The 22064-nt window shown below is 38.7% G+C and overlaps 1 protein-coding gene across 4 annotated transcripts in view; it reads left to right on the top strand.

The window, feature by feature from the left end:
- The window catches only part of bahd1 (bromo adjacent homology domain containing 1), a 54112-nt gene that overhangs the window by 14312 nt on the left and 17736 nt on the right, over positions 1–22064 (top strand). Inside the window, exon 1 of one of the 4 annotated variants that reach the window (XM_088925992.1) lies at positions 12753–12827. The exons of 2 other annotated variants lie outside the window; for them this stretch is intronic. The gene's annotated coding sequence lies outside the window, so the exon portion shown is untranslated. Of the gene's footprint in view, positions 1–12752; positions 12828–22064 lie in introns of those variants that run through there. One more of the 4 variants, XM_088925990.1, reaches the window with a different exon arrangement.

Raw genomic sequence — 22064 nt, 5'->3', positions numbered from 1 at the left:
TAAGCATGGGCATACAAGTTGGGTTTAATCAAAGAGCTCCTTTTTGGCAATGATGAACATGAATCAGGGGAACAACGGCTGAATCCTGTGATGAAATCTTGCATTACATGATTCCCTTTTCCTTATCATTGATAACAATAACTACGTTTAACGTACAGTCTAAAATCTGGGTAGGACCAAGTGAAGGTTCACACAACGTTCTGGTTATGGAGCCTTCTTCAGATGTGTGAAGAAGGCTCAACAGCTGATATGTTGTATTTCTTTTCTTTACCTTTAAGCAAGGAATTAAACTTTACCTTTTCCTTTGCAGCGTACGCATGCTGATGCAGGTACCTACTTGAAGGTCTAAAATCTTTATGTCATTTTAAGAACATTTGTGCAGTCCGATTAACATGCTGGAGGTTTTGAAAAGTTATATCTGTGCACTTATGGTATAGACTGGAAACTGTTGATGGCATGTCAGTGTGAGTCATTCGTTAATCCTTCGTATTTTCAAATGCAAACAAACGGATTATGAACTGGGTTTCAGGTATCTGAATGTTGTTTTTTTTTTTACACTCATGTTACCTTCAAATAGCAAAATCATCATATTCACACCAAAATGTGGCAAATCTGGCTTGGTAGGTCAGTTATTTACCATAAGTAATTTCTCTTTCATCGAGAGAGGCATTTCAGAGCATGGTGTAGGAAAGTGGGGAACAGACCTGAAGATATCCAGATGTTTTCCAGGGGATACTTTTTAAGTCCTGAAAAGCAGTTCATTCATTTCTTATTGAAGGTTCTGGAACAACAGACTTTCCTTTGTTTTTCTCTCATGTTACATTCTTCCTTTACACAGAAAATCTTACTTCCACTTTCCCAATTCCAAGAATTCTGCTTCAGCAGAAATTCTGAGCCCTCATGCATTTTCCCCCTCAGGAAATTGCCATCCCACCTTAACTTACTGGAAGGACTCTCTACAGCTGCCAGGAAGAGACTACCCTCCTCCTCCTTAAAAGGGCAGAGGCTGTCACCCGCTGTCATTTATTAAATGTCCATAAAAGTAACTTGTGATAAGTAGAGTTTAAATGCAGACATGTGGGAGTGCTTTAGCATTTTGTCCTGTAATCTTGCAGTGCAGCTCTTATTTGATAGATTACCTTGACCAATTCAAGTTTCCAGGTATTTTTATGCATGAAGAGCACAGTTCGCCAGGATATTACATAAAATATTAAGATCAGTTTTGTTAGGCTTTACTGCTTTGGTATTTTAGTGGGTTTACAATGCAGATAATCGAACAGAAAAATGAATGGAAAACAAATGTTTATACTTTTCTTAATCTTGATGAGGAACGTTGTTTTGTCCACTGTGAATTCAAAAGTTCATAATGAAACTTCATTTTCACACAGGAGGAGACATTTCAGTGTGTTTGAAAAGATTGGAAAAACAAAGTTTTTCCAGATTCCCATCTCTTAAGGTGTTCCTGACACAGTTATTTATCTTCTGTACCAGGGTTTTAATCCTGAAAAGCCCCAGTGCAGTCTCTCAAGCAAGTGATGCAGTGATGTCTTTGATGGATGAAACATATAACGCTTTTTATTCCAGATATAATAACCTCTTAAGTTAAAATCATTTACTTAAAATATTACTTTTATAGTGTTGTAAGACTTTAGGAACTAATATTTTTTTGGTCACTTCTAAGACCTGCTGGGCTGAAACTACCTAATACATGGGCTGAGCCCCCTGCCCTATATCTTTAAAACATGTTTTGTTGTAATTTCATGCTTTCATTTCATATTGGTTGTATTGCTCATCATGACATAATGGTTCAGTTTGTTTTCCTGAGATGATGCATTTAGAGTTATTTTGTAGAAAAGTATAGATTTCATTGATCATCAGTAGTATGACCTAGACTTTCCTTTCCTTTAATACATCCTTTTGAAAATTGATTCCAAATGATTTAAACCTTTGAAATATTTTAAAATGTATTTTTTTTTAATAACAAATATGAATGATACTATTATTATTCATTCTTGACCTATTATTCATTACCTCAATGAATGAGGTAATGTTTATTTAACTTGATATGCACCAGTAAGGATCAGGGCAACCTGTATAAATTGTGTTTTTTTCTTATTGAACTTGTTAATGGATAAAATTTTTTTCCCCTTTTTTTTGCACCTCAAATGAAATGTCCCTAAATTTGTAGTGATCTTTAAGGCTTTTAGCTTCTGTTTAAAGGGCTCTATAACTTTGGAAAGCAGCTTCATCCCAGCTTTATAAGGATAAATAAGCAGCTTTTGTAGTAGAAGTAGAATTTAAGTTGTTCTTTCTGCCAGTCAAGCTTAAGTATTTCAGAACTAAACACTTATATTTAAGAAGCTACTGCTCTTCATTTCAAAGCTTTGCAAAACAGCCTGTCTTCTTGGTCTGGAGAGGCACAATGTGTTCAGCTTTTTGCAGACCTTTGGAAGCAGAGCTGAGACAGATGTGGGCATCATGTAGCGATATGTAATGTTTTGGAACATGCTGTAATTAGGCTTTTTCATGATTCAGAGTGCCAAAACTACAGCAGCCACATGATATACTATAGGGGAACTGTGTCAGGTCATATCTGAGATCCCTGTGAGAATGAATTCTCCACTCCTGGCTTTCTGCATTGAAACATACAGATATAATATTGGATGTAGTGCTTTTCTTCCAGCAAGGTGTTGATTTTTTAATGTTTGTCCTTCTGTTGCTTCCTAGATGTGCCCAGGCATGTGATTTAACACCACACGAAAATGCCCATTGGTTGTGAGTTAGTTGTAGTTATTGCCGTTGTGTCCTTCATAAAAGGACAACATGTCTGGAAACATGAGACCAGGATCAATATTTTAAGACCAGTGGCTTAAGGTCTGTTGCAGTTTGCATCATCTTGCTTGCCTTTGACCAGGGGAAAACACATGGTCAAGACATTTTATATTAGTGCTGATGTTAGGGCTCATCTGTGCATGACAGATTCATATTCATTAAGAAGCAAGTTTTTCCAGTTTTATGAGAAAAAAAGAAAAAAAATCATAATGAACAAGTATGAGAGAGAAAATGGGTGAAAATAAATGCAGCCTAAATTTGAAAGTCTGCTTTGGAGTTGTCAACTGTGAGAGGCAGTAGCTTGTCAATTTAAAAAACATACATTCCTGATAAGAACTTATACAATACAATACAGTTGTATGTTTTAAAAGACGGTTCTTGTATTTTTGTGACACCTTCTATCCTCTCTTTTTTGGGCACATGACGTGACTATAATTAGTCTAGAATTGTTTCATACTGTTTAATTTTGGAAACGGAGAACATCTAGAATACTTTTCAACCCACTGAAGGTTCTTGGGAATTTCAGGTTTAAAGGTTGAATTGCACAGGGACAATTGCAGGCTGATCTGCCCACACAGGTGACACATGTCTGCTTTTGTCAGGGCTGCAGTGTCAGGACAAACACAAAAAATGCCTCAGTGCTCATGCATTGGACTTCTTCAGGATCATCCAGGAAACACAAACCAGAGGACACAAGTGGAAACGATGTGGAAGTGCTTTTAAAAGTGACCCCAGGAGGAACATCTTTACACAAAAGGTTGTTAGAGTGTGACAAGTTAGCTAGTCATGTTGCTGAAGCAGATACTCCGACTTCATTCATGAAATGGCTGGATGAGATTCTCAGATCACTTAGCCACTAGCTACTAAACAGGTTATATGGGATGAATGGCCCTCTCTTGTCTGTAACCATTCTTGTGACAGAAGTTCCCAAGACTCAGGGAAATGCCAGTAATTGGTAGATAATGCAATGATCCTGCTGCCCTGGGTTTTTCCACCATGAATTATATCTTTGATCAAGTTTCCAAACAGACAAGATAAGGCAGTGTATTGATTTTGCATTGGAGTAAACGTAGTTCCCTTTGTATGCGTGTGAGTTTGTAGACTTCATAGTGTCATGGAAAAGAGATATACATAAGACTTCTCAGCTGTTGTAGTTTTCTTCACTTCAGCCCTGAACTGGCACATTCAGACAGCAAAACACAGGTGCCTTCTGATCACTGCCTTCACTGGAACTAGTGACCTCTGTCATTGTCTTTTACATCTGTGTGATTTCACTTTAGGTTCCAGGAATTGGTGTAGCACTAGGAAGTCTGAAAACCTTTACAACACATTTTACAGCCTTTCCTATAGCTTATCAAGATGACAAAGATGCCTTCATTTCTGCGTTCATGTGGTGTAGAAAAATAGCAAAATAGCTGGGTAGTTTGCTCTTGCATGGTGTTGCCTAAGGGCATTCCAGTGAATCACAAATTTTCATTTTGTAATGCAAGGATTGTGCAAAAAAAAAAAAAAGTTTTTTAGTCCCAGAACCAAAGATGTAACTTTAAGGCAGTATTTCTGAAACAATTGTTTTTGGTGTTTTCTTTGTAACAGAAGCAATAATCACAAGTTTTCCTTTCTCACCTCAAATGTTATCTTCCGTTCATATTTCTTTAATAAAGGATAACTTATATTTGACTAAATTAGGATGGACCTTGGACCTGTGAAATAGGAATCTCTCCCCATTGTCTTTGGAAGAAGAGAATGTGAGTGATACTGCCTTGGTCAAATTCAGACAGTTCTGATATCCTGATGTGACAGCTTCACCTGCTACGTCCTGATAAATTCACTCCATTAATAATTAACCCTCATCCTCTTAAAAGACAGCAGGGCATTGCACTAACATTAAAGTGCATAAATGGTCCATATGGGGCTGAGCGGTAGCTCTGTAGCTAAGGATCTGCGCCTGTGCCTGGAAGGTTGCCGGTTCAAATCCCGCAGCCGGCAGAGGATTCCTACTGCGTTGGGCCCCTGAGCAAGGCCCTTAACCCCAACTGCTCCAGGGGCGCCGTACAATGGCTGACCCTGCGCTCTGACCCCAAGCTCTCTCCTTGTCTGTGTGTCTGTGTCTCATGGAGAAAAGCTGGGGTATGCGAAAAGACGAATTCCTAATGCAAGAAATTGTATAGGGTTAATAAAGAAACATTATTATTAAAACACTGTTTTCGTGGGTTTACTGTATAGATGCATATATATCCAAATATTAGATTTATAAATATCACAGCTTGTACCCTTGTGCCCCATGTCGGAAATTCTGTCATATCCTGGCTGTTGTTCTGCCCTGTCTGCTGTGTTTTTAGGATGGGCCCCAGTTTGCTGTGACCCTCACAGAGAGCAGGAGACATTTTGATAATGCATACAGTAGATGGAAAACACTGTACAGTGCACTTCAAATACTTTTAGAAATAATTTTGAAATAGCACATTTTTGGAAAGCGGTCAAACTCAGATTAAATTATTTTGGGATCCTGAAATGTAAGTAAACGTTTTTAGTGCATTTATATCAACCTTCTGTCCTTTAGGGCACAATGTCAGGATGCAGATCCAAATACAGATTACAGAATTTGGTTTATTTTGCTATCTCTCTCCCTTATTTTCAGTTAAAACTGTTACTGTACCTCTGTCAGGAAAGATTTGTACTAACAGTAATACTTGCCACACCTTAGACTCCTAGTTTCCCTGGAAATGTTTCTTTGGGATGTACAGTAAGTCCCGCGCAACATTGCAGAATTACTTTTCTTAAAGGTCTTTTTGTGCGCTTGGCAGTTTGTTTTTTGCCTTTGGCTGATTTTTTTTTCAGGAAATAATATAAACAGCGCTTTGAGGGTCACGTCTGAAGAAAAAAAAAACACAGTAGCAAAGAAAACAAATTCAAGGAGCCCTTACAATACATATGAAATAATGCTAAAGGCTGTAGAAAACATGCCGCAGAAAATGTAACTGATATTGAAGTGTATCAAAGCTTATACATCATATGTTAAAAGAATGAGATCTATTTCTTCAAGTTAAACTACAAGTTATGTCTGATGTAAAAAAATACTCATTCATAAATTGTTAGGCATTACATATTCATTTTAGAAAGTGTTAAATGGCAGTTATTCAATCTGCCCACCTCATCAAAGACACTATTAACATGTTACTAATTGCTCATTTGTAATTTGAAGCATTCTCTGGAGGAACTGAATTTATATCTGTTTAAGGGAGCAGATAGATGCTTTCTTTCTTTTCAGGCCCATCATTAAATTGTACGCCATTAACACAAGGTTGAGTTTCAAATAATTATGCATAAATCTCTTCTATAATGCAGAGACGTCCTTGTTTTTTGCTGTTTAATCCCTCGAGATGAAACTTTGTGCTCAGACTCAGAATAGAGAGCACATCTTATTCGTCTGAATCCAACAGAACTGGCTGCATTACCATTGTGTTATCAGAACCATCAAGTTGAAATTTCTGTCAACACTTAAGGAATCTTGGAATCGCAGCCAGGGCACCCTTTAGGCAGTTTGCGATAGTCTTGGTTTTGAGTTTCTGATTATGACTGAATTGTCTACATGAGAATGTACCCAGCTGTTCCATTAATGTCTTACTGTTCGTTGGAACATACATGAAAACAGCACCTTGTGGTTAATCCTCCTTTAAGAGCGCTCATTGTTGCAGAAACCACATTTTGTTCAGAAAGGTGCAGGCAAGAGTTTTTCCTTTTTCAAAAGATGGTAGTTCTCAATAAGTGCTGGGACTTTTTTACATGACACGGCACAGAAGTAGAAAACTTCCTGTATCTGCTTGAACAGTTAGTACACAGTTGTGCACCACAGCAGAGCTTCAGTATAGGAGGAAAAAAAATCCCCTGAAGACTAAACATGACATTGTCTCTGCAAAGGTCATCTGTGGCCAAATCAGACACAGTTTGTACAACAGCAGGTAGAATAGCCTGGCTTTGTTTGTACATGACCTCCATGACACTGCTTATCTGTATATCCTCATTTGAAATGCAGAATAATCAAGGCATTATGCCAGAGTTTTAGTGTCATAAATCTAGAAACTTGCGATAGACCAGTTTGTAAAAGACAACAGTTTTAATGCATCAGTAATGTATTGTATTCCTAACCACTGTAAACTACACAATGTTGTTGGGGTTGTATGTGGAACAAGCATAGGCTTCATAGATTAGTAGCATGTTGCAATATCTAATAAGTAATAACACGAATGAATGAGACAGCTGGAAATCATTACATCCTTAAAGCTCTGTATATTCTACTGTATATTTGGAAAACAAATTCTGCTACATTAATGTTTTTTAACTGGTGTGTTTATCAGGATAATTGACTCATTACTGGTAGTGTATGACACTGCAAACTGGGCTGATCCCTACAGCCCTTCAGTCTGCTGTTAGCAACCTGACCTCTGCAGGCTCTGGGTAATCTTGATCACTTGGCACTGTTGCAGCAGGTGATCAAAAGCCTAACTCCTTCACTGCAGGTCAGTGGTGGGTGCTGCTGTAACACAAACTGAAACCCTTTCAAACCGCGGCTAAGTCACAGGCTTACTTACAGGTCAGCACACACCTCCTCCTTCCGACCAGAGCCTGTCTTTCTTCTGGTCTGACACTGTCTGCCTCTCAATCAAGGGCAACTTTCCTTTTTTGTGGCCATTCTAGGCCTGTTGCAGCCTTCCTTCAAGGTTGCTCACGCTCGCTGGGTCACATGACCTTCTGGTGTCTTAGTGGGCTGGCATTACAATTACTGTGCTTGGACTGTGCTGGACTTCCAGGATTCTGCCTCTGAAGCTGGTTCCCTTTTGAGGAAGACTGAGCAGACTCCTTGTTCCAGGTCTTCCTTTCTCCGCTTCTTGTAACTGAACCACCAAGTATGGCACAGCAGCAGGCTGTTGGACTTTCCTGTCCTGTTGGGAGTCTAGGCTCAGCCTGAATTCCTCTCAACCGACTGCTCTCTTACAGCCCCCTCGATTACACTCAGAGGCATTACTGATTCCATGGAGAGTCTATCCTAACAGCTTTGTTCTCCTCCTGTTGAATTCTGTACTTCTTATATACATCTACTGATGCTCTCCTTAGTCAGTAGGTGCACTGACTATTGCTGCTGGCCGGGAATTGATGTAATCAGATGGAATCCAGCGTTCAGCAGGCGCTTTGACCCTTATCTGTAACACCCTCCTGCTGGTGGGTCCACAGGGAAAGGAGTTAAGCTGGAGGCTGGGAGGAACTGGTTCTCTCTTGTTCCAGAGCCAGCATGAGGCTCTCTCTACTGCCTCTCCCAGCCTTCCAACTGCTCTCTTTCTGTCCCTGTCCCTCCCAGTCAGCATTCTCCACACTGAGCGTGCAGGGAATCCTCTGCATCCAGCCGCCACTGACCACTAATTCAGCCCAGGTGTGTCTAATTCTGCAGCACCTCCCGGTCCCTCAGCTGCCAGCTTGGCGCAGGGCCACTCCGTCGCCCACAATTTGAGCCAAGATGGAGTCAACACATGGAGCCACTATCACTACATCACAATGCGATCATAGCGAAAGAGTGTAAGAAATAGTTGAAGATAAAGATAGGTTACAAATGAGAAGAGGACTGTTTTTGGCAAGTGTAGATCAGTGGTTACTGGAAGTGAATTGATCCAGAGATCTAGTGAGTCCTTTTTTTTAAAAAAAGAAGTAATATAAACTTCAACAACATGACTAGGTACTGTAGCTTGCTCCAGACCCATCAAAAGCCTTTGTGCGTAAAAGGCTTCCCTGATCTCAGTTCCAAACTTATTTTCCTCATACTGTAGTTTCCATGTCAGCCCTCTGAGTCGTGTTTCATTGTTCTGAAGAACTCCAGTGGGTTGATATTGTTAGCGCCCCTTAAGGATTTTGAGTACTTGAATTAGGTTCCCTCACAAATTTCTCTGTTCAAGATTGAGGAGATTCAATTTGTTCAGATTGTAAGGAGGAGAACATTCCTTTCAGAACATGAATGCACCTGGTCTCTCTTTTCTGTTATTTGGACTGATTTCAGAGCGTCAGCATTTTTGTAACATGGTAACTAAAGGAACACATTCAGCTTCATGCTGTAAAGGACCAGCACAGTTTTAGCTACTTTTCTTCCCATCAGTATCATTGGCAAGATAGATGAAAGTAGTAAGAGCCTATTAAAATAAACAGTCTAATCATAAGGATTAATCATTTATAAGGTGGAGGTTGTTTAAATGCTACTAATCTAAGCAAACTGCACCTTTCACAAAAAGTTTATATATTTTTTTACATTTTTTTAAAGGCAAAGCATAATTTCACAACTGTAAAAGACTGTATTTGTGTATTATGTTGTAATTAAAAATTGAGCAATTGAGCTAATCTGCAAAATTTTGGACAATAGTTTTTGGTGCCAGTTTACTGATTTTTGTTCACGGCCTTGTAATGAAAATGTTAATTTCTTGGTTTTGTTGGCATTATTTCATACCTATGGGTGAAACACATTAGGAAATGCCAGTGTAGTGTAGTAGACCTTTTATTATTAATCGACTGTACTTGTGCCTCGCTGGGACTGTAATATTCGCGAAGGGTGAAACGTCTCTTGCTTTTTAGCTGGATTTGCGGCGTTCTATTATAGAATTAATCTAACCCCTGGCATTTTTAAAATGATTAAATTTGGTGAAATGTGTGAATATACTTTAGGTTTGTACAACCGACTGATTCTGTTTTTGGTTTTATTTCCCCCGACGTCCGCTATTTTCTTTGTGTTCTGGGTTTGCTCCGCTCATGAGATCAACTGCGCTATTGATCGCAAAAATACGCACGATTTAAGACAATGCTAACGATGGTTCCTCAAGGACAGAAATCTCAGGAAATTAATAACCTCGAACGCTGCCATTTCAGATCTGTTAATGAAACATAATTTTTGAGCACTAGTCACCAAACTTTTCTTTGCCTTTCTCAATAGAAAAACGCAGTTCAGTTTTTCCGTATGCGATCAAATCCTTAATTCTGGTCGGCTTGTTCCTGCCCCTTGGTGATCTACGCATGGGAACACTGGTACCATTGATATGCAGTATCTTGTCGTGTTGCTTTGTGGAAGTTATAATTTTGGCGAGATAATAGCTCGATTGTAAATTATAGGATTCTACTAAATGAGTCGGAGACCAAGAGAGTGAAATTCGCTCAGCACTTTTCCCAGCAATTGATTTAAGGATTCCGACAGTTTCAGGCACGGGTTTACAATAATACCCGTATATATATTGTCTTTTTGAGCATGCATTACAGTAACAAGTGGGGCAAAACACCTGCTGTGAGTCATAGACCCTCTGGATATTCTGCTTGTCAGTAAACCTTATAGTCTGTACTTAAGCTTTTTATGTCTAATTGATATCAGATATTTGCAGTTTATTTTTAAAATAGGGTATTCTTACACACATAACCTGAGGAAGCTGAAATCGGTTTTCAAGATATATGGCCGCAAGTAGATATGGCCAAGATGCCCAAGATGTAGTTCTTTATGCAGTTGTCGGAACGTTGGAAAATGATTGTGATCTTGTTCAGTTACAATTAATTTATTAATCATGTTGTCACTTCACGACAAACGTGTTTCCAAACTGTATCCCTTTTATTGTAAACAGTTTAAACCACACCAAATGCAGAATTTTTGTATTTATACAAATATAAGATTTTCCATTTTCCATGTATTGTATAATTCCCCTTCTTTGTAATTTAGGCCTTGTGTGTTACCTTAATTCTGCCTGGCTAGCAGCTTCTTAAAACAAATAGCCTGATTGTCGGGATCAGTACTGGGTGACAAAATCCGCACATGAATTTCATGAATTTTATTAAGATGAAGACGAATATGTTTCCGATTTGATAGATGTGTTGGGTGGATTAACATAAAATCAAAATAAACCGACATCACAGGCGAATACTGGATTTTCAGAACTGCAAATGATCAAATCATTTTAGGAGACACATTGGAGTCCGGCTGGGGTTTCCCTTAGTTGAGGAGTCAAAATCGTGAAACGTGGAATAACTCAGTTTTGATTCATCCCGTAAATTCTGATGATTCAGGCACCACGCCCTTCCCGTCAGTGTAGGCTTAGCTCACGGAAATCTGCAGGTGGCTTAATCTGCGGATCTGTTGCTAGTTTTGACCTGGAATTTGCTCTTTGGTGTCCTTAAAACAAATCTTATAATAGGCGAAAAAACGTTTTTTTTTCTATGTTGACAATAAAGAATGAAAAACTTTTTCTTTACACAAGGATAAAACATTCAGTTCCTATGAACTGCACGTTAACACAAGGGAAGTGTGGCATTTTGTTTGAATCGTGGTGTTTTTTTTTTTACTTTACTGCATGCTAAATCATTCGCTTGATCACGCAAATTGTGACAGAATTCCTTTGTTCTCAAGCATGTGTGAAACCGAGGAGTTACTTATTTAAGGTCGTTGTTACTGCAGTTACATTTTTGAGACGGGTAAAATGTGTACAAGGAGTGTATTCTCCAGCCAGTTAAACGAAAAGCATAAAACTCTACAGTTTTAATGTTTAATGCTTTACTAGACTAACAGCTTTTAGGTTGATGTGGGTATTGTACGGCTAATTAGAAATATGTCATGTCATCTTGTTCTAGGAGGTAAATTTGTGCAGGCGGAGTAATTAACAAAGACTTTGACAGCACCTGAATGAGAGTACTGAGGATTTGAGCACGGCGGCTTTTAAGAGGAAAGAAGTGCACCTGTACATTTGTCTTCATTGAATTCACTGAACTACGAAAAATAAACCATTGATCGATCATTTTAGATTGTTGAAACACAAGGGATTGCAAAGGGTGTAATGTGGCTCTTAAGCATTATATTTAAAAAAAGATCTTTAATACCAACTAAAAGCGTTAAGGTTTCAACCTCGGTATTTAAACGAGTGAGCTACAAGATGGTCATTTCATGCATTTCATTCATTGCTTGTGTTTTAATTTGGGGGTATTGATCCCTTAAATACAAGTAGATTAGTGGTCAAATAATGTCAATTTAACGGTGAAACCAACTAATATGGCCTTGTTACAGCTACCCTTGTTTCCCTTCAAGCTGTGAGGTGATCCGATAATGATGAAGATTATGAGGTCGATGAAGATGATGATGGATCTTGCACCATTGAGGTTTCTCTGCCGTGCGGGCGCTTTAAGGAACACAGAAAAGAGAGACCAGAGCCGAAGAAGAAGCCGAGCGATGGAGGGTGGATTCTAAAATAACTTGTATTAAAGAAGAGAGAAAAAGTAAAATGTCACGTTGTGATTGGCGGGTAGGGATGTCAGACGCTGTGCGTGTGCGGCCCAATTGGCCGAGATGAAGTTTTATTAAAATCAGAGCTTCTCCGATTGGAGCCCTAATCAGGAAGAAGGAATCGAGCTGCGTTTTGCACTTTTGGCTGCACGGAACTTTCAGATTAAAATCCATATAAAATCTGTCATTTTGGCTCTCTTTCGAGGTTTTCCGATGGGAGGGACACGGTAACTTTTAGCAAAGGAGGCACGATGAAATCGGTGGATTGGATACTGTAACGACGAGCATCGCATTTTACTCAGCAAGGAAAATTCCGACGATCAAGGGGGAATGCAAAACGTTTTTTTTTTCCGAAGGTACTAGCAGCTGGCTGTGAAAGCGACAACTTAATTGTGTTACCTCTTCATGCCAGACCTTAACCGTTAGCTGCATGAGATGCGGGTATTTAGAACCAGCCAAAGTTCCTGTATTTTAATTTAAAAGATGAGCCTTAAAATGCCAGGCTGCAACAGCAGGTTTCGCGAATGCAGCGCATGAATATTATCTTGAAGCATGCTACTTCGGAAGTAGGTCACCGTTTTATACGTCTTGTCAATTGTGAGATTTTTTGCTTCACGTTACGAAGCAAAGCAATACCATAGCTAATCTGTTGGAAGAGGGGAGCAGAGCCATCTTTTCACATCCCCGCCGAAACTTCGTGATGTTTTAACAGGTAAAAATATAACCAATATTTTTGTTCTTTTATTTCTATTGAATTAATTAGATCCACGTTGATACGTACTCTGGAGGCAATAGCATATATTTCAGAATAGCATTTGATAGAATGGGAGTCGAGGTGCCTTTAAATTTTTTATGCATGTTTTATTGTGTAACCTTTAGAATTTATTAGAATCTAAAGCGAGTTCAACCAGTACAGTGCAATATACAGTAGATACTGAGAAAGTGCCTAGTCTTCATCATTTTAGCTCGACTTCAGCACCACAAAAAGTACATTATTCACCAGAGTAATCCACATAATTGCATTTGCTGTAATTGATGTATTTTCGATACGGTCAGCTGTCTGGTTTCGAGCCGACTGTATATTTGAATGACATTTACATCATTCTAGGTCCTGGGTGATACGCGGCTCGTAGGGTTCTGGAAATAAAGAATTGGGTTTCTACGATCCGCCCAGCAGAACCGCTTCTGCTGCTATTTTTCATGGTCATCTTAGTTTGAATGCATGTACATTATCTCTCATCCCCGAAACGCAAACACGACTGGACAAAACCTTTTCCCATCCCCCCGTTTAATCTTTCTCCCATATGTTTATGACTTTAACCTTCGTTACTTATTATCGACACCTGCTGAGAAGGAAGGCCGAGACTAAACAGTTACAGACACATGCTTTTCCTAGAAGCGAAATACTGTACGTCAGATTTAGGAAGGAATGACTGCTCTTTAAGTACCGTAGATTGTAATATGATCAAAGCATTTCTGCATATAACTCTTTGTTTTATGCGCAAAACTAGCGAGATTCAAGAGCAGAGTTGTAATCTTATGTTTATTCTGATATTCTGCAACATGTTTATTCTACAATGAGTTTCGGAGTCGTGGGTTGCTCGGAAACAAAAAATCTTTTCTCTTTAAAACGGCACGTGTTTCATACAGAAAGTATGAGATTTGAATAGTCGAAGTTATCATTGCTTGGACACGCGAACACAATTATTCATTGAGATGTTGGACGGCGATTTCATTTTTGCGTTTGTTCAGAACTCTTTCATACCACTTTTGCCAAAATCTGGGGTTATAATGAACTTAATAAGCATACATTTACATTTGAACCGCAGTAAGCTGGTTCCATGGTTTTGTATACGCCGAATGCGGTCGGTGTCGTTTGATTGTTTAGTTTCTCAGGTGATCATTTGGTTGCAATTCTCCGTTCTCTATTCAAACCGCGGTTTACAATTGTGATAGGTAAATGATGGGCGAGTCGCGTGTCACCGCATGCAAGAGCACCTCAGCTAGTCTGTCATCAACTGGGGAGGAGACCAAATGTAGTTCTTCACACCTTCGCAGAAAATGTACTTGGAAACTTTAAAAGCTCGACAAATGCTATTGGTTCCAATACTCATTTGTTGCGTTTTAATGCCTCTTGGTGTCTAAGTATGATAATTCGCAAACCCTCAGAAACCTATGGTATATTTGCTCTTATCTCCACAACTACGGTACACGTCTTCATTCTCACGGAAGCCCCCAGCAGCTCTGTCAGTTAACCTGTAGATAACCTTTAGCTGCGTCTTTGCTGTGTTGCCTAAGGCATATTTAAGAGTTTTAATGGTTCAGTGGTCTTTGAGGCGAGACGTGTTAACATGTGTTGCAGAATAGCTGCCACTACTTTTACAATTCTATTTCCTTGTTTCACCTGCAACTGTTTTGTGAAAAAGTGTTCTGCTACTGCACATCTGCTTGGCTTTGTAATGTGTTTCGTGCTGTGTGGGTTTTGTTTCCCCTGAATTATGTTATAACAGTATTTTTGTGGTATTGAAAGATACTGAGTAGTTCATGATATTTGCACTGACCATGAGATATTCTCTCACAAATGTGTACAGGGACACAGCTTATTAGAGTGTTATCAGAAGAGAGACACTAGAATCCAGCCTAATTTCTCATAGAGGTTACAGTTCAATATCTGGAGACCATTATCATCCTGTTCTGATGAAAGTGTTGTGGAAGTGTATGAAGAAGGTTTAATATCTTGGCATCCTGAAAAAAATTAACAGTTAATGGAATGATAACAAATATCTTGACTTTGAGCCTTTTATGTTGTGAACCTATATTCTCACTGAACAATTAATGCTGAGGTTCCAAAATACTTTATTTCCTTTTTTAACATGCTTTCAACGAACGTCAGATTTTTATCACAAGTTTGTTTTTTTCCATAAGATGCGAAAAGCAATATTAGACATGTACCAAATCAGCATAAACATGCCTAGTTACTGTCAATAAAATTACTTTGATCTTTGCTGCTGACAGACACAGAAATTTGTATTTTTTTTACACTCTAACTATACAGACTTTTTTTTACTGAAGTCTTTCATGGTTCAATAGATCAAAAAACCTTTTAAAACAGTAAAAATAAGTAACCTATACAAGGAAAATCACTAGAATTGAAGACAGAAAGGTGCTTTGGAGAATTCTATGCTTACAAAATAGAATTCACTACAGATGAAAAAATCTGGGAGTAGCATTTTCACAGCTGCTCAATGCAATGCACTGAATTATGCCAGCTAGTTACTCTTTTACAATATAAATGGATTGAGGTTGTCAGCTTTTGCCTGGACCTTTTGCACATAATAATTATAATAATAATTGCTTACACTTTTATATAGCATTTATCTGGACACTCCACTCAAAGCGCTTTACAGGTAATGGGGACTCCCCTCCACCACCACCAATGTGCAGCATCCACCTTGATGATGCGATGGCAGCCATAGTGTGCCAGAACGCTCCCCACACATCAGCTATTAGTGGGGAGGAGAACAGAGTGATGAAGCCAATTCACAGATGGGGATTACATTACAAAAGTGCGTATCATAAAGCAGTACGTGACCTGATCTTAGGTAATTACTGCACCCTATTCTGATGGAAGCTGGGTGTGTCATTCTCTGTTGTCAATGTTTTAGTCATTTTCATTTTAGACACTAAAGAAATACATTTTTTAATTTTAAATAACTTTTCTGGGCAACATTGTAATGTATCTTTGCTGAAATTAAGGGGGCTGACAAAAGATTTCTATGGAAGTCGAATTTGTGACCTTTGTTTAGAGTAATGCAGTTTGACACCATTGCCAAAACAGACTGAAAAGGTGACCTTTGGGACTGAGGCTTTGCATTCAAGCAGAAATTAATTGCTTACCTTCAGAGCAGTTGGCTATTTTCTGGGAATTATGAAATAATATCTAGATATCAGATTACTGCTAGCCATTGGTTCTTGAATAGAAGTTTGCTTTAGATCAAAGTCACAGTTGTTTCAAGAGAATCCAAATGAATTTTTAAGGCTGCTGGAAGCCATTGACCTGAACCTGTTACTTTAATACAACTCGGAAAGGGAACTAAATCTTGTGATGTTAGCTGGTTTATTCAAGCATCTGTTGGTCTCAATGAAATTTGGTAAATTTGGAAATGGGATCATGGATATTAAGTTTTCATAGACAACAGAGGACACTTACATATGCTGTACCGCCAAAAGTTTGGCTGTGCATTCCTGTTGTATAAAATACCCAGGATGCCTGCTGTTACGTACTGTACTACACCAGTGTACTGTTGTTGCCAATGAAGAATTGTTTCACTGTGTTCATGAAACTGCTTTGAATAGGCTTACTACATAAGGATATGAGATGAGGCCATTTGGCCCATGTAACGTGTTTGTGTTTTAGTAGCTGAGTGATCCAAGAACCTCATCCAGCCATTTTTGAACAAAGCCAGGGTATCAAATTCGACTACATGACAGTCTAGCTTGTGCCAGATTCCCTCAAAGAAGTGCCTCCTCTTTTCTGATTTAAGTGCACTTCCATATGAACCTAAAGGAGGTTACAAATGAGAGGAGTCTATTTGACCCATTCAGCCTGCTCGGTCGTTGGTAGTTAATTGATCAGTGGATCTCATCCAGCTGTTCCATGAAACAAGCCAGGGTATTGTTATCAACAGCATAGTTGATGAGGATTTTTAATACTTTTATTATGTCCCCTTGTAATCTTCTCTGTTTAGAACTTAAAAGGATCAGTTCCTTCAACTTGTCAGTGTACAACATTCCCTTAAGACCTGCAATGTATCTGGTGGCTCTTCTCTGGAATGAAAAGAGAGCAATATCTTTTCGAAAGTGTTGTGACCACTATTGTACACAAAAGTCTAAATGAGGGCTTATTAGTGTGATGTACAATTGTAACACAACATCCCTTGATTTAAATTCTACACTTTTAACGATAAATCCTAGCATTTACTTGAGTTTTTAGTTGCTTCCCCGCATTGTTTAAAAGATGTAATTGATGTCAAAACGATCAGCTCAGTCTTCTAGCTGTTTCCCATTTCGCATTTTTAGTTTTTTACCACCTGCATGCAAGATCCTGCAATTATCCACATTCAACGTGAATTTGCAGTATTTGCTCATCCTTCTAAATGTATATAATATATAACTAGTTTATAAAAGTGTACTAGAATCTAGTTCATTGATATAAATTAAGAGCAGTACCAATGCCTATGATACTCTGCTAATTTCATCACCCCAATGTGAGAATTCAGCCCTTTCTGTACTTCTTCTATTTAGTAACCTATTCAAAATAAGAAACATCGCATGTTTCTCTGAATGTCCAGTGCCTGAAATGTGAAAATTCATTAAAAGTCATCTCAAAATCAAAATATGCCTTATCATTTACCCTTTGTGTTCCATGTAGTTTTTATTTCAGTGTTGATTCTGAAGTGGTCCATTGGCTTGGCTTTTGGCAACGCCTTTGAGAATTTTAAATCTCTGAATCCGGTTCACTCATAGTCTTTTTTTTAATAAAAGACTAAAAAGCTTCAGTTCACTTAGCCTGTCAGTGTTAAACATTACTTTTAACCCACAGAAGTACCTGCTCTTGCGTCTCTCGTCTGACTCCAGCGCAGCAATATCTGTTTTGTATCATGGTGACCAAAACTGAATGCGATAATTTAAATGAGGTGCCTTGTACGATTTTCCATGTTGTATTGAGTTTGGTTTTGCTGCCTGCAAGCCATTTTGGAAAACCCTGTGGGCTTTTAAGGTGAAATTTCAGTCATTTATAGGATTTCTTTGAAAGCTAGGTAGGTAGGCAGCCAGTCTGTTGGAAGTCCAGTGAGATGCCCGAGACCCCTCTCTCACCGCTTGAGGGTTTCGGTACGGGGTGGCGCTTGTGGGGAAACTTGCTGCTGTCTGTTACTGGCAGTTGGCTTAGGGACAAGCTGGCTATTTGCAACGCATCCATTCATCCGTGGAATTTGAAGGTATTTATTTTTACTGATTACGATATTTTGCTCATGATTCTTACATGATAGGATTTTCATACTCGATGCCATAATGTGCATGGCTACAGCAGTTTTAGTCTTTTTAGTGCTCTTTATGCTACCCTTTGTTGAGTGGTTTTATTTATGTTTTCACAATGCAAAGTAATTCCAGGGTTGATGCACATTACTAACTGAGTGTACAGTACGTCTTAGATAGCTTTTTAAGAGTGTGTGTGTTGGGTGGTATCCCTTTTGCAAGTATTTTGAATTAGATTTTTTTTTCTTTTCTTCCTGGTAAGAAGGACAGCGTTTGGGGGAGAGATATGCCTGATTTTTACCGATAGATTCCTTTACTCATTTTCAAATTATTATTGATCTGTCAAATTTGCTGTAACATCATATGTTTTCTGTATCTGAAACCAGAATGCTAAATCCTGGGATGATCCCAGTCAAATGGAGGCAACCAATAAACCTAGTTATGTGTGTTCTAATTGTAACATTCAAGTTCAAGTTTCTGGTCATTGCAGCCAAACGGGTGCAGCTTATTTTATTTAAGTAAATATTTTGTTTAGCAGTTTCATCTATGTAAAGATTGATCTTCTAATTGGATGTTCCGCAGAATAGTAATGGATCAGAGATTTGGAGTAATTTGCCACAAATTACATGCTGGCAATTGAGAAATAAAGATATGCATGTTACTGCAGCACTTTCAGAGGGAAGTTGGGCAAAAACGTTTATATTATGTAGATTTTTTAATGAATTAAGTATTTTTGTCATGATTGTGATAGGCAAATCAAATAGATCCTTTATTGTCTGAACCAATAAAGGAGCCTGAGCCAAAGCAGTATGGCATGTATTATTGATTGAGATTGAGCCTGAGCCTTGGTCAGTTACTAGTTGACTTTGACTGGGATTTCCTAAGCAGTGGCACATGATTGGCTGAGAGCTGCAGGGGGAAGTGGTGGTATTAGTCATCTAGAGTGCTCTTGGTTCCAAGCAAAGAAGAGATCCTCTGCTACTTCCAGGTGCCTACAGACTCATGATAATGTCATTGAGAAATGTGCCTTTCCTCCAATAAGTACTGGTTGGTTACTAGTAGACTTAGACTGGGATTCCCCAAGCAGTGGCACACGATTGGCTTGAGAGCCGCAGGGGGCAGTAGTGGTATTGGTCATCTAGAGTGCTCTTGGTTGCTAGTAAAGAAGAGATCCTCAGCGACCTTCAAGGTGCCTATATTCTTATGAGAATGTTAGTGAGAAATGAGCCACCTCCATTCGGTGCTGATCGCCCTGTAAGGCGCTGCAGAGCGTGTATCATGACAAAAGACGAAAGATCAGAGAAACCTGTCTGCCCTTCATCATTCTCCATGTGGCAGCTAGTTATCTAAATTTGACGGGCAAAGAATAAATCGTACAGATTATTGTGGAGAATTTTCCCATGAATTCCTATAAGGTCTCTCATCAAGTAAGGTTCTAAATCATCTGAAGATCTTATAGCCTTCAAAGTTATTGATCAAATAAGTATGTCAGTTGTTGAATTAAAGGAGCTCTGGTCCATAAGACCTGAAAGTTATTCTGTTTTTAATTTCACATGATATTTAATTAAACACACCCTTCTTATTTGAGTTAAGTTAGTTACAATTTAGATATTGGTGATTTAAAGCTAACCTTTCAAACTGGTGGATTGGACACTCTCAGATACCAAGGATGGAGACTGCTTCGCTAGAGTTTTGTGTTTTCTCGAGGTAAGAGAAATTCCTCCGTTGTGGAAAGGTTGTAAGTGAACATACATACTGTACAGCATGTTATTTTAGTCAAATTTGATAGTGCTAACGTACATTAGGAGTTCCATTAAGTAACTAAAAGAACAGATGGGGTGAAATCCAGAAAGCACAGGAATTGAAGCCTTAATGTACACCATTTTGTTCAGACAGAAGTGCAATTGGTATGAAGCTCAAGCTTGGTTTCCACACTAGTCACTGGTCCATTCCAGGGTGTTTTGCTTGGTGAACTGCAATCAGAACCACATATTGTAAAGAAATTCTGTGACAACTGTAGAATGATGATTTCCACGCAAATTTAAATGTTACTGCGAACTGAAGACCCACACCTCCTGGAAAAAAGCCAAGAGCAATCATCTGTGCGTTGTGCAAATTTCAGAAAATGAGCCGAGAGAGCAAACCACAAATCGCTCAAGGTGATCGCAACATGCAGAAACAGTGCTGCAATTTTTTAGAGCCTGGTTTCTGAGGCTCTTGCTATCTCGTGTGAAATTAACGAGCGCTAAAGCGTATTTGTTTCCTTTTGTGTCTCCAGCACTTTCCTCAGTTACTTTATTTTTCTTTTGTGATGGCCGCTCTCAAAGAGCAACCAATCAGGGATCATAAAATGCAAAGAAAATAGTGGTTTCCAAAAACATGCCAGAAATTGCTGTTGAGTGCAGAAAACATTGTTAGTGAAAAAGCTGTCTTTTGTACCAACCTTTGGTGGTGTTTTTATGAAGCTGAAAAACCACATAAGAAGAAGATTTTAAACTTCTGTCCCCCTTCCTATCTCTTAATTAAGTGGCACTTTGTGAGCTTAAAATAATGTATTGTAAATAAAGTACATTTTTTAATCTGATTTATGTTTAGCTGATGCTTTCCTGTATACTAGACTGAAATTGTTCATTTAAATTAGTGTGTTCTAGTGCTGCCTTGTGTATCATGGAAAATACTGGGGCATTCAACATTTTTTTTCATCAAAACATTGCATTTTCATTAACATTTACAGTTATGTATTTGAATTGGAAAGCCAGATTTGAGGATCAGAGTTTGTGTTGCTAGCTTGCATACACTATAGATATATAGATGCTCTTCAGTGTCGGATGCTTAGTAGACTCTGATGTTTTAGTGAGATGGCATTAATTTCTAGTTGTGTGTTTTATATATGTGTGATTTCCAACCACTGCTTGCTCTCCCTACATTGTCATCAGTTACAGCACTCATTAAAGTCAGAGGCTGCTGTAAACTCTTCTGTCTAAAATCAAACTACCATCCTACATGGACAATAGACAGCAGATGGCACTGGCATGTATCCAAGATAATAAAGTAAAAACAGTCTGTAATGTATATGTTCAAGGGGGACATTCTGCAGTTTATGAATTCCTTAGGTAAATGAGACGATATCAAAGTGTGCAGGGACTTATTTCAGTCCATGTGTAAGCAGTGATTTCTCCTGTATGGAGGGTGAAAAGGTTGCAACAGAGTTAGTGGTGTAAAGTGGCTTTTCCTTTTTAGGATTATTATGGGGAAATTCCAGGAGCAAAATGATTTTCCCTTGGGCATCCTTGTAGGAATATTTGTCTGAATTTCTCAAACTAGTAACTGTGAAGTGTACAGTGAAGAACCTTTTCCACTGTTTGTCATTTGCCTTTTTTGCAGTGTTGTTTAGACTGTTTTTATTTGTACAATTGTGCACACAATTAACATACAAGGCATCTCTGTTGCTTTCCTGCCACCTGACTGTAGGGAGAAGTGGGTGTGTTTTCTAAACAGGAAGTGGAAAGGATTAGCAGTGAGAGCCTGTTTTGGAGCTCTCTAGATTGCAGTAATGGCATCTGACCGCTTCAATGAGTGTTCTGTTTCCATAGCACTCAATGGGGAATACTCCTTTTGTGCACACCCATGCACAGACTACATGTATCAGGGTCATCTTGCCTGTTATGCAAAACGTCAGCACCTTGAAGAGGAGAGGAAGTCTGATCACAAACAGGATAATGAAAAAGAAAGGTTAACTGGGGTCATAGTTTAACAAAATAGCGAACGCGTGGACTCCAGTTCTTATCTATGAATTCTTCTCAAGTGCAGTGATCAAGTTATAGATTTTTGCAAGAATCAATTCGATGAGACTTCTGATTTTGTTACAGAATCTTTTCTTAAAATGTAAAGCTTGGCAGGCTTTTTTTCCTGC

The sequence above is a fragment of the Atractosteus spatula genome, chromosome 9, assembly GCF_055471065.1.
Source record: "Atractosteus spatula isolate fAtrSpa1 chromosome 9, fAtrSpa1.hap1, whole genome shotgun sequence".
NCBI classification, from domain to species: Eukaryota; Metazoa; Chordata; class Actinopteri; order Semionotiformes; family Lepisosteidae; genus Atractosteus; species Atractosteus spatula.
This window is presented reverse-complemented; position numbering and strand designations above follow the sequence as displayed.